At 35.5% G+C, this 13497-nt stretch overlaps 2 pseudogenes; both read right to left on the reverse strand.

Moving 5' to 3' along the window:
- Nucleotides 1-2421: 2421 nt before the first annotated feature.
- Nucleotides 2422-3106, reverse strand: LOC140512351 (ubiquitin carboxyl-terminal hydrolase 16 pseudogene; annotated as a pseudogene).
- A 12-nt stretch (nt 3107-3118) lies between these two features.
- Nucleotides 3119-13497, reverse strand: part of LOC140512352 (ubiquitin carboxyl-terminal hydrolase 16-like) — a 135560-nt pseudogene continuing 125181 nt past the window's right edge.

The following is a 13497-nucleotide window of genomic DNA, read 5'->3' on the forward strand; positions in this document are numbered from 1 at the left end:
GAGCAAATTCTATTGCAAGAGGACAGGTCAAGGAAGAGAATGGAATAAATGAAGGGCAGCATAAGACAGAGGGAAATGTGGTTAGTCTTTTACAACATAACTATTTGGGAAGTGTTTTGTATTGTTACACATGTATGATCTATATTGAACTGCTTGTTTTCTCAATGAGGGGAGGTGGGAAGGCAGAGAGAGAATATGGAACTAAAAACTTTAAGGATGAATGTTAAAAATTATTTTAGTATGCAACTAGAAGTTAAGTTATACAAGCAATGAAGTATAGAAATCTATTCTCTCCTATAGGGAAATAGAGGAGAAGGGGAATGGAAGAAGGGTTTGTAATAGAAGGGAGGACAGGCTGGAAGAAGAGGTGAATGGGGTGCATACTGTCCAGGGTAGGTGGTGAGTAGAGATTGGGAGAAAATTTTGAAATCATTCTTTTGCAAGTGAATGTTAAGAACCGAAAATATATAAATTTATAAATATATAAATTATATATTCAAAAAAAAAAAAGAAAAAGTAGAGTGGAGATGGCTAAAGTTTAATGGGTATTAAGGGATATACATCCCTTAATGTGACTGTGAGGTCACAAGCCAAATCAATTCTTAGTGACCTTTGGCAACTTTCTAAGATTCATCTTCATTGTGGAGAGAGTTTCTCCAGGAGAACTTCTAAATATATGTACAATAAATTGCATGTCACATAATAAACATTAATTAATCAATCAAGCAATATTCATTAAGTGCCTGTGATGAATTAGGTAATGGACTAAGCACTGGGGATAATAAAAGAAGTAAAAGGTAGTCCCTGTCATCAAGGAGCTAGAAACTTAACAGGAGAGACAAGAAGCAAATAATGTCTAAATAATTCCATATACAGGATAAATAGAAAACAACTAAAAGAGGGAAATCATTAGAATTAAGAAGGGTTAGTAAAGTCTTGCTATAGAAGACAGGATTTAAACTGGGACTTTAAGGAAACCAAGGAGGGCAGCAGTTGAAGTAGAGCATGAACAATCTGTCACAAATAGGGGATAGCCAGAGGGAAAGCTTAGAGCCCACAGATGGAGTGTCTTGTTCAAGGAAGATTGAGAAGTTTCAGTGTCATTGAATCTAAAGGCAAGCATTGGAGAGTAACGTACAAGGGTTGGAAGATAGGAGGTTTCTAAGTTAGGAAGGGCCTTCAATTCTAAACTGAGCATTTTTTTCACTTGATCTTGGGGAAAATGGGAAAGCTTTGAAGTTTATTGAGTCTGTGCATATATGTGGGGTGGCATATGTGATATAATCAGATCTTCATTTCAGGAAAATCATTGTAATGGATGAAAGAAGAATGAATTAGAGTGGAGAGAGACTTGAAACAGTAGACCCACCAACATGCTACTTCATCAGTCAAGACATTAGGTGATGCAAGTCTGTTCTAGAGTGGTGGCAATGTTGGAGGAGAGCCAGAGGTGTTGAAGAGATATTATGGAGATGAAATAGACAGACCTTGTCAGCAGTGTGTATATGGAAGGTGAGATATAGTAAACAATTCAGGTTAAATCCTAGGTTGTGAGCCTGAAGGACTGGGAAAATGGTGCCTTTCTCTAGAGTAATGGGGTAGACAGGAAGCTATAAGGCTTTGGGGGAAAGAAGAAGAATTCTGTTTTAGATACATTGAGTTTAAGATATGTATTGGATTTCCAGTTAGACATATCTGAAAGGTAATAACATTAAAATTATGTGGTAGGAAAAGGGAATGCTTTAAAAGTTAAGGAAGAGGGAATGAGGGTTCAAAGAGAAAAAAAGAGGACAGTATATTGGATCATGAAATTTTTTTTCCTTTTATTGTTTTTAATGGAATCATATCAGTTTAGAAGTATTTTTCATAAATTGTATATAGCAATTCAACTTAGTAAATATGTATGTGTATGTATGTATTATATATTACATAAATTCTTACTCTACCATATATACTATATGATATATGTTACATATGCATATGTATTCTTTTTAAATCTTGGATACTATCAGAGAGGTTTAACACTGCAACTTCAGTTTAAAAATAAAGAATTTCCTGGGAAGTAACAAAAAAGGTCTCCTCTTAATTAGGACATTTTATGGTATTTCTTCAAACATTTCTCAAATTCTAACAAATTCTAACAAGTAATGCATAATCCATTATATTGATTTAAAAGACATTTAAAAATTATTGAACCAATAGATCGTATCTTTATTTTCCCTTTCACCCACACAGAAACAAAATATTTGCCACTTGTGATTCTCTTTAGCATTTTCCCTGCAGCATTCCAGGACACATGATCTTTTACAGGATATTCAAATTTATGTGGACATGATTCAAGTTGTCTTTTGTTGTATCTTCATTTTTAAATTAAAAACCAAACAAACATTTGGGGTGGAATTCTTTTTCTGATTAACTAATTCACTCATAAAATAGGAGGTAAGCTCATGAATATAGAACCTCAGTAGCAGGCATAGCTTATACATATGTATCACTATTATGAAACCACTTCTCCTTCATTGATTCATTTTCAAGGTCTTGTGGACTAGTTCCATCAAAAACCAGATTACTAAGAAATTTGAAAATCTTGCCTTCACATAGTATAATGCGCCCTCCTCATAGTGTTCAACAACTCCATATAAAGAATACAGTTTTGTATTTCCTTCAGCAATGTTCTTACATTTTATAGTACCAAAAAAAAAATGCCAAATCTATCACATCTGGAATTTTATGTGCTTATTAGCTTTGCACAGATTAAGATCAGCCTGTTGAAATCTCTTTAAAAAAAAAAAAAACAGTTAGAATTGGAGAAGCCAGAAAAATCAGGATTTGCTTTTTGGCATTAGTGTAGTAAACCTGTTTCTTTTGATCTTTAATATCTGTCTTTGGTCCATTATGCTGCCTCTGTGCAAAAAACATCACATAGCAGTTTACTTGAACCTTGGAGTTTCTCATGACTAGTAAACATATAAACAATGATAGATTGAACATTTCTCATTATTCATAGCTTCCGTGTTTGCTAAGGACAAAAAGCAATTTCTTAAACTTCATTTACAACTACATAGATCTTTGTCCCAACAGGATAACTATCATTTAAAATCCCTATATTTGTGCACTTTTATTTCTGTTCAAGTTCTGCATCTAATTTTTCAGTGGAATTGCCAAATGTTTTAAAATACTGGTACTTGCTCTTTGGATTTCTTCTGCTCTCATCCCATCCAGTTGACACCAAAGTTGTCCCTGACTATCTTGCTGTTGAGAAATTTTAAATCACACTGTTCTGTGAAACTAGCTTTTCAGGTGTTACAATTCCCCTTTTGGTTTCATTTATCTAATTAAGAAATTGGCACATGGCTGAAGAAAGAGGACCTAGAGGTTCAAAGTCTATTGCTAGAGGTTCTGTTAGGGATAAATGAAGTAGTTCACTTCCCACTCCTGTTCAGACATTTTTACTTCTTTTAATAGTTCTCTTAGTACTACAATCTGTAACAAATTCTACATAACTGCATTAAAGAAACATGTATTCCCCAAATTACTGAATCCTTTCATAGTCACTTGAATGTAGAACTCAATCATCTTTAGTCATGTTTTCCTTTTTCTCTCCCATTCATTTTTGCTGTCTTTTTCTAATTCTTTGTTTTCAGTTTCAGTTTTTCATTGATCTTGTGATGCTGGTCTTGGAGTCTGAGCATTGATTTGATTTCTAATATGATCCCTTAGCTGACCCAATCAAGTCAAGCTGCTATATTGGACTTCCTCTTTACACAAGTAACATCGCACCCTTCAGGTATACAAACTAAGCACCAAATAATGGGGTTTGAATTGAAGCAATGCTTCAGTGAATGCTGTTCTTGAGAATCTATGCCACAACTCTGATGGTCACATTTATAACACAGTCAGATTGAAGAGTTTTCTTTATTCTACCCTTCAGGTTTATCTTTTTCAATGTTTTCAGTCTTGCATTCCTGGCAAATGTAACATTTCATATTCATCAAACATTTTTTCAAATTACTTTGTTCTAATCCTTTCAAATATGTCTACATAGAGGTTTTAAAATTTCAATCTCATCATAAACCAGTACAGCTTTTTTCCCCTTCGTACATTTCTTTACCTTGCTAGAACTCTACATTTTGCCTCATAATGCATAAATAATTTCCTACAGATACTGTTTGCAAAGCTGCACCTCTAAGTAGCCTGTGATTACCCTTCAGCCTCACCTCTTGTATTAAATGGCATTTTATATTTTTCACTCATTGGATATATTTCTTTTTTTAAGATTTAAATTTATTTATTTCTTGTTTTCAGCATTTCTTTCCACAAGATTTTGAGTTTCTCTCCATCTTTCCCCTGCCTCCCCACTCCAAGATAACATGAATTCTGATTACTCCTTCCCTCAGGCTGCCCTCCCTTTTATAAACCCTCTTCTTTTCCCCTTCCTCTTTACTTTCTAGAAGGGCAAGATAGATTCCTATACTCCATTGCCTGCATATGTTATTTCCCAGTTGCATATAAAAACAATTTTTGATATTCATTTTTAAAACTTTGAGTTCCAAATTCTCTCCCTTTTATTCCTCCCTACCTATCCCCATTGAGAAGGCAAGCAATTTAGTATAGGTTACACATGTGTTGTTATTCAAAACACCTTCATTATAGTTATGTTGTGAAAGACTAACTATATTTCCCCCGAGCCTATCCTGCTCCCTAATTATTCTATTTTCTCCTTTGACCCTGTCCCTTTTCTGAAGTATTTACTTCTAACTATCCCCTTCCCCAGTCTGCCCTCCCTTCTACCATCCCCCACCCTCTTTCCCCTTCATCCTTCCTTTCCTATAGGGTAAGATATTCAATTGAGTGTGTATATTATTCTCTCCATAAGCCAAATCTGATGAGAATAAGATTCACTCATTCCTTCTCACCTCCCTCCTCTTCTCCTCCATTGTAAAATTTTTTTCTTGCCTCTTTTATATGAAGTAATTCACTCCATTCTATCTCTTCCTTTCTCCTTCTCCCAATATATTCCTCTCTCACCCCTCAATTTTATTTTTTGATGTCATCCTTTCAACTCACCCTGTGCCATCCATCCATCCATCCATCCATCCATCCATCCATCCATCCATCCATCCATCCATCTATCTATCTATCTATCTATCTATCTATCTATCTATCTATCTATCTATCTATCTATCTATCTATCTAGCTCTCTAGCTATCTAGCTATCTAGCTATCTTGCTATCTAGCTATCTAGCTATTTATCATTTCTATCTACCTGTGTCCTCTAACTCCCCTAATACTGAGAAAGGTCTTATGAGTTAAAAATATCATCTTTCCATGTTGAAATGTAAATAGTTCCACTTTAATAAGTTTCTTATGATTTCTCTTTCCTGTTTGCCTTTTCACGCTTCTCTTGATTCTTGTATTTGAAAGTCAAATTCAAAAGTCAATTCAACTCTGGTCTTTCCATCAAGAATACTTGAAATCCCTCTATTTCATAGAATGACCATTTTTCCCTTGAAGAAATTATACTCAGTTTTTCTGGGTAGGTCATTCTTGGTTTTAATCTTAGTTCCTTTGACCTCCAGATTATTATATCCCTATCCCTATGATCCTTTAATGTAGAAGCTGCTAGACCTTGTGTTATCCTATTTGTATTTCCTCAATACTTGAATTGTTTCTTTCTGGCTGCTTGCAATATTTTCTCCTTAACCTGGTAACTCTGAAATGTGGCTACAATATTCCTAGGAGTTTTCCTTTTAGCATCCATTTGTACTTTACTCTCTGGTTCTAGAATATCAAGGCAATCTTTGGTAATTTTTACAGTTTCTTGAAAGATTATATCTAAACTCTTTTTTTGATCATGGCTTTCAGGTAGTTCAATAATTTTTAAATTATGTCTTCTGGATCTATTTTTCAGGTCAGTGGTTTTTCCAATGAGATATTTCATGTTTTCTTCGTTTTTTCCCCCACTCTTTTGGTCCTGTTTTATAATTTCTTGATTTCTCACAAAGTTATTAGCTTCCATTTTTTCCACTCTAATTTTGAAGGAATTATTTTCTTCAGTGAGCTTTTGGACTTCCTTTTCCATTTGTTCAGTTCTGCTTTTTAAGGCATTCTTCTCATCATTGGCTTGGACTTCTTTTACCATTTGGGTTAGTCTGTTTCTAAGGTGTTATTTTCTTTGGTATTTTGGGAGGGTTCCTTTAGCAAGCTATTGACTGGATTTTACTTATTTTCTAGTATCACCAATTCATATTCCTCTTGGAAGCTTTTGATGTGGAAGCTTTGACTCTGCTTTCCTCCTCTGTTTGTATGCCCTGATCTTCCTTGTCACCAAAGTAAGATTTTATAGTCTGAGTTATTTTACAATGTTTACTCATCTTCCCAACCAAATAGTTGACTTTCTTACTTTGTCAAGGTAGGACTCTGCTTCCAGTAAAGGTGGGCTTCAGGGTGGGCATACAGTCCCAGGCTTTAGGGATTTTGTATCAACTGCTCAATCCCTCACTATCTGTGGGTCCAGAGCTCCAGAAGCAGCCTCTGCCAGTATTGCTGCTATTGCTGTTGCTGCTGCTGCCACCACCACCACCAGCACCTCCCCCTGTGGCTGGACCTGGGCAGAGTTTGTGTTCCTCTTTCAACCTCTTTCAAAAATGACAGAGAAAGACAAAGTTTTCCTATTGACCTTTTTGGCATATGTGGGTTAAGAAGTCTGGAAACTGACACTGCTGCCAATGATTCAGTCCCCTGAGGCCTGATCTGGCTAGTCTGTGCTGGGATAGCCCACTTCAGACTGTGCCCCATTCTCTGACTAGGGCAAAAAACCCTTCCTGTTCACTTTCTAGGTTGTCTTGGGCTGCGGATTTGATTCACTCTGTTATTTTGTAGGTTTTGTAGCTCTAGAGTTTGTTTAGAGTTATCTTTACAAATATTTGGAGGGCTTTGGGGGAGAACTCAAGGAAGTTCCAGCTTTTACTCCACCATCTTGGCTCCACCTATATTAAATGGCATTTTTAAAAGAGAATAAATTAGCTAAATGAGGCCTACACAATATAGGGACTGTGGGGGCTTGTGGCCCACCAAAGGATTTCAGATGGCCCATGAAAGTTGTAGGGTTGCCATTGTACACCCTCCTATTTGTCACATTACCCAAGACAACTAACCATCATCAGTGTCTCTAGTCTAACCTGTCCCATGACTTACACCAACTGAACACCATCAGTCTCTAGTCTAACCTATCTGTGACCACAAGAACATAACATAAATTGTAGAATTTAGAGATATATGGACGTTTAGAGGACCTTATAAATCATGTGATTCCATATACATGTTTAACAAATATGGTGATTAAGTCCTAAGAAAATTAAATGATTTACTCAAAGTGACATATTCAGTAAATTAGTATGACTGGTATTTGAGTTTAGTTCTTGGTTGTGAATTTATATGATCAGTCTGAAAATAGTTTAGAGAAACAAGTGTTTCTATGAACCTGACAACATTTTAGTTCATATATAATATGTGAAAACTTCTGGAACTAATACCAGACCTTAGACAAAGTGTGAAAAGTATTTGAAAGCCTTTTCACATGGTGATTTTGATGATAAATCTCCTCTCTTCTGCACTTTGGACAGAGGAAGACATGTTGAGGTTTGGAGGCTCCAGTGGATTTTTTTTCTTTCCCCTCATATTATAACTCCCTGAAGAAATGGCAGTTGGTTGCTACATTCACATCAGGAGATAGAACACAGATAAGTAATGCTTAAGGAGAAATTCTTGAGTACCCCATAAAAAGGAGAGAAATTCTATCAACCAAGAAATATGTATGGTCTAAGTTTGAGACCATTTTCCCCTGGACTCTTTATGTACTTGTGTAAGTATGTGTCACAGACATTTGGGGTGATGTTTTGTATAAACAATTCTAACTATAGTCTCTTAGGAAATACACCTTTCTAAAAGCTAGTTAAGGCTGACTACTTAATTGATTTCAAAGAGGATAGGGGGATATATTTGCAGGAAATTCAATGGAAGCATTAGAATACAACTCCTGATTTTGAAGGGATACACCTAGAAACTAGAGGCAGAGATATAAACTTGCTCTGGGTATGAGAATGAGACTTGGGATGAGAATCCTTTGAACATATGTGGTCTATATATGCATTACTAGAAATAAAGAGATTGAATCAGATTGTCTACCTCTTTTTTTCCTCTCCATAGTTTCTTGGAAGTAGAGATAGAGGAAGGTTAATATGATAGGTGCTTAATTACAATAATATGTGGACCATAATTTGTCCCCAGTTACTCCACTGGGAGTTCTAAACTCTCAGAACATATTCTTGTATCCTCCATTGCTCACAACCAAACACAGAACAGGGGAGAACCTTTGAATTGGATTCCTTCACTGCTGTCCTTACACATAAAGAAGACATACTTCTTTAGGAATCACAACCAAAAAGGTGAAACTTGGATGATGATATACAAAAATAATACACAGTGGGAGGAAAATGAAGAATTGAATTCTTGCACTAACTTGCGTAAAATGCTTCTGCAAGATACTTATCCTTGAATAGCTTCCTGTCACAAAATCATAGGACTCCCTAGTTGTCACTTTCCCTTTTGTTGATCCTAAAGCATTAGATCAAGATCAGAGAAGGAACATTACATCATCTTCAGCTCCAGTTTCCATATCTGAGGGAGATCATCTTCAATGGGAGTCTCAGTTGACAAAACTCTGTCAAAATTGAATTGTCTTCTTTGGTACTTTTGCTCTACCTTATGTCTCTACATCTTGCTTCCTCCAGATTCGTATTGCATGCCATTTTCTCTATAGCCTTCACTTCTGCAATGAATGGAAATGGTGATTTTTAACTCATCAAATGTGTCTGGCTTATCATCCGTCATTTATGTCTGTGGCACGCTTGCAGAGGAAAGTATTTTCTCCTTCTAGCAGGTATGCTCTATTTTTCAAATAATATTTTCAATAATATGTAAAAAAATATAACTTTTTTGTGTAATTTTGAGTACAAAATCCTCTCCCTTTCTCTCTGCCCTCACCCTTCCCTGGGATAGCAAGCAATTTTATGTAGGCTGTACATGTTCAATCATGAGAAACATATTTCCATAGTAATCATGTTGTAAAAGAAAATAAAGTCAAAAAAAATACTCTAAGAAATAAAGTGAAAAACATCATGATTTGATCTGCATTCAAACATCATTCATTCTTCCTCTGGAGGTAGATAGAATTTTTCGTGAGTCTTTTGGAATTGTCTTCGATGACAAAATTGCTGAAAACAGATAAATCATTCCCAGTTGACCATCATACAATATTACTATTATTGTGCATAATATTCTCCTGATTCTTCTCACTAAGTTCTGCATTAGTTCATGGATTTTCAGATATTTCTGAAACCATGCTACTCATCATTTTGTTGTAGTTTAAAATCTCAGGCATCAAAAACTGTTGGCGTTTCATGATGTGTTGTGGTGGAACAGGATCAAAGAATGCAGTTAGACCACCTCTATAGGCATTTATTGAGATTGATGCCTCTCATGAAGTGGACTAAGTTCCAAAAGGAACCAGCAACTTCAGAGAAAGCAAGATGGACTTTTATAGGGTAAAGATGAAATTACAAAACAGAAATTATGAACATTAAAAAGGCAGGATGGATTTGACAGGGTATTAAGTAATAGGGAAGAGGTCCCAGCCATAGTGGAACTGCATATGTAATTATCCACAATGCATATAGAAAAACCATTGGGAGATACCTATGTATGATAATGATATTAAAATAAGCCTCTCCACATCATAAGTATACTCTAGGTCATTTCTTTACTATGACTGTGCAGATACCTACTTAGGGAAAGTTTTGGGATCTTGCTTGGGCATCCTGGTGGGGCTGCTCTCTGATTGGCTAGCTATTGTGGCCCTGTCTGGTTAGGAAGGATAGTTAGGTATTGTAGTCCTGTCTTGGGTTAAATGGATCATGTGATTGTGATTGCATACCAGAAAACACCTGTTTCTGTGGGAATGGGTCTGGGAGCAGTAGCTGAGATCCCATCATATAGATATGCCTGCTATTTCTGTGGGAACCAAGAGTTCAGGGACACATCTCTTGCACCATTGAGCAGTGAGTCAGTGATGAAGAAGTTAGGACATTGGTGGAGAGCCTAGGTAGGTACAGTGTGTCTGCTTGTCAGTGGGGTTTATAATGAAGTTAGAATGTTGGGGCTGGGGCAGCTTTATTAGAAATGCATGAATTTCTTATAGCACAATATTCTTCCATTGTAATCATATACTACAACTTGTTTAGCCATATCCCTTACTGATGGGCATCTCTTCAATATTCAATTCTTTGCAACCACAAAAAAGAGCTGCTGTAAATATTTTTTAAAAATAGGTCCTTCTGCTTTTTAAAAATCTCTTTTGGATACAGACCTAAGAGTGGCACTAGTAGGTCAAAGGGTATGCATATTTTTATAGGCCTTTGGGCAGAGTTCCAAATTGTTCTGCAGAACAGTTGGACAAGTTCTCAATTTCACCAACAGTACAGTAGTATGCCAATTTTTACACATCCCTCCAAAAATTATCATTTTTCTTTTCTGTCCTCTTAAGCTGAGAAGTGTGAGGCAATACTACAGTTGTTTTAATTTACATTTCTCTAATCAATAATGATTTAAAGTATTTTTTACAAAAATGTAGGTAACTGATTCCTTCATCTGAAAAGTGCCTGTTTATATCCATTAACCATTTATCAATTAGGAAATGACTTAAATTCTTATAAACTTGATTCAGTTCTCTGTATGTCTGAGAAATGATGCCTTCATTAGAGATATTTGTAAAAAATTATTTTCCAGTTTTGTGCTTTCCTTCTAATCTTCTCCAAGATACTTATCCTTGAATAGGTTCCTGCCACTAAATCATAGGACTTCCTAGTTGTCACTTTCCCTCTTGTTGATCCTGAAGCATTAGATCAAGATCAGAGAAGGAACACTACATCATCTTCAGCTCCAGTTTCCATATCTGAGGGAGATCATCTTCAATGGGAGTGCCTGTTTATATCCATTAACCATTTATCAATTAGGAAATGACTTAAATTCTTATAAATTTGATTCAGTTCTCTGTATGTCTGAGAAATGATGCCTTCATTAGAGACATTTGTAAAAAAATTATTCTCCAGTTTTGTGCTTTCCTTCTAATCTTGATTATATTGGTTTTGTTTGTGCAAAAACTTTTAAACTTTAATATAATCAAAATTGTCCATTGTACATCTAGTAATGCTCTTTATCTCTTGTTTGATCATAAATTCTTCCCTTTTTCATAGATCTGATAGATAAAGTTTTATGCTCTTTAATTTGCTTATGATGTCACCCCTTATTTCTAAATCATTTATCCATTTTAACCTTTTCTTGGTATACAATATGAGATATTCATCTATACCTGACTTCCGCCAAATTGCTTTTCTGTTTTCCCAGACATTTTTGTCAAATAGTGAATTCTTGCTCCAAAATCTTAGATATTTGGGATTATCGAACATTAGATCATGATGGTCATTTACTACTCTGTTGTGAACATAACCTAATCTATTCCACTGGTCCAGCATTCTATTTGTTGACCAGTAGAAAATTGTTTAATGATTACTGCTTTATAAAACAGCTTGATATCTGGTCTCAGTAGATCACCTTTCTTTACATTTTTTTTCATTTATTCCCGTGATATTTTTACATTGTGATTTTCTTCTAGATGAATGTAGTTATTATTTTCTCCAGTTCCATAATACAGTTTTGGTAATTTGATTGGTAAATGTAATACTAATTTAAATAGGAAGATCTTTGCCATTCACTAATAGTTCCATGTAACCTAGTTATTGAGAGCTGTTAGAGCACAGATAGAGAGAGACAGAAGATGCATACAAGCAGGCACAGCTAGGCTGTGCTCATGTTTGTTTGTTGGAAGGCCCCAGTGAGGGGTAGGGAGGAGGCTTGGAAATGTCTTTGTCCCCAGTAGTGCTAATGTGTATTGACTTCTTGGCTACTATGATGGATCTGGCTTGCTGGTGTCTGAATAAATGTTATTCTTCTGCCTTCTATGTGGAGAGTCTGTAATACTTTCCAATTCTGAACTAGGTTGGCATATTCATAGTTGCCTTCAGGGCTATGAATATTGCCTGGGTGATACTGTAAGGCACAGGATAAGTAGTATAATGAAGAGTTTCTTCAACTTTTTCCTCTAGAGACCCCTTTCTGCAGGAGAAATTTTTATGTGACCCCAGGTACCTAAATGTGTAAAATAAGTATACAAATCGAACATTTACTGATCAGAAATCATAAAATTATATTTTAAATCTGTGATCCTGTGGTCTTGCCTCCATAACCAGACAAATATGTAGTCTTTGAAACTGTTGATTGCTCACTTTTCATTGGTATTTCTCTTTCTCTGTCTCTGTCTGTCTCTGTCTCTCTCTGTCTCTGTCTCTCTCTCTCTCTCTCTGTGTCTGTCCATATCTTTCTGTCTGTCTCTCACCCCATCCCTCTTTAAAAATCGCTTTTGTTTCTCACTGCCACCTACTCACTGCCTTCTTTTATCTGAACTCCACTTTCTTTTTTCCTCCTTCCCTCCTACTATTCTCACTAAGTGTGTACATTATTCCCTCTTTGAGCCAATTTCAAAGAGAGTAAGGTTCAAGCTTTCTCTGCTGTTCCCCATCTTGCCCTCCATTATAAAAGTTTTTTTCATATTACTTTTATATGAGATAATTTATCCTATTGTACTTCTCCCTTCTCTCAGTTCATGTCTTTTTTCTCTTCCACTAATTTAATTTAATTTTTTTGGTGATCATTTCTGATACCTATGCCCTCCTTACGTATACATTTTTTCTAACTGCTCCAATAAAGAAAAATATCTTAGGAGTTACAAATAATGTCTTCCCATGTAGTATGTAAACAGTTTAACCTTAAATCACTTATGATTTCTCTTTCCTGTTTATTTATTTATATCTCACTTGAGTCTTGTGTTTGAATGTCAATTTTTCAATCAGCTCTTTTTTATCAGGAAAATTTGGAAGTCCTCAATTCTATTAAATATCCCATTTCGCCCCTGAAGCGTTTTACTTAGTTTCACTAGTTAGGGCATTCTTGGTTGTAACTCTAGCTCTTGTGCCTTCCAGAATGTCCTATTGCAAACCTTTCATATAGAAATTACTAAATACTATTTATCCTGACTGTGGCTCCATTATATGTGTGTATATATACATACATAAGTGCATATGTATGGATATATAGATATATGTATGTACACATATATACTCTCTGTATATGAATGTATATATGTGTGCGTGTATGTGGTATCTTGCAATATTTTCTCCTTTACTTGGGAGCTCTGGAATTTGTCTATAATATTCCTGCATTTTTCGTTTTGGGATCTCTTTCAGGAGTTGAAAATCTATGCTCTGTGCTTTAAATAATCACAAACACTCTTTTCTGTGCTTGACCTGTTCTGTACCTATTTGT

This window comes from Notamacropus eugenii, chromosome 6 (genome assembly GCF_028372415.1).
Source record: "Notamacropus eugenii isolate mMacEug1 chromosome 6, mMacEug1.pri_v2, whole genome shotgun sequence".
Lineage (NCBI taxonomy): Eukaryota > Metazoa > Chordata > Mammalia > Diprotodontia > Macropodidae > Notamacropus > Notamacropus eugenii.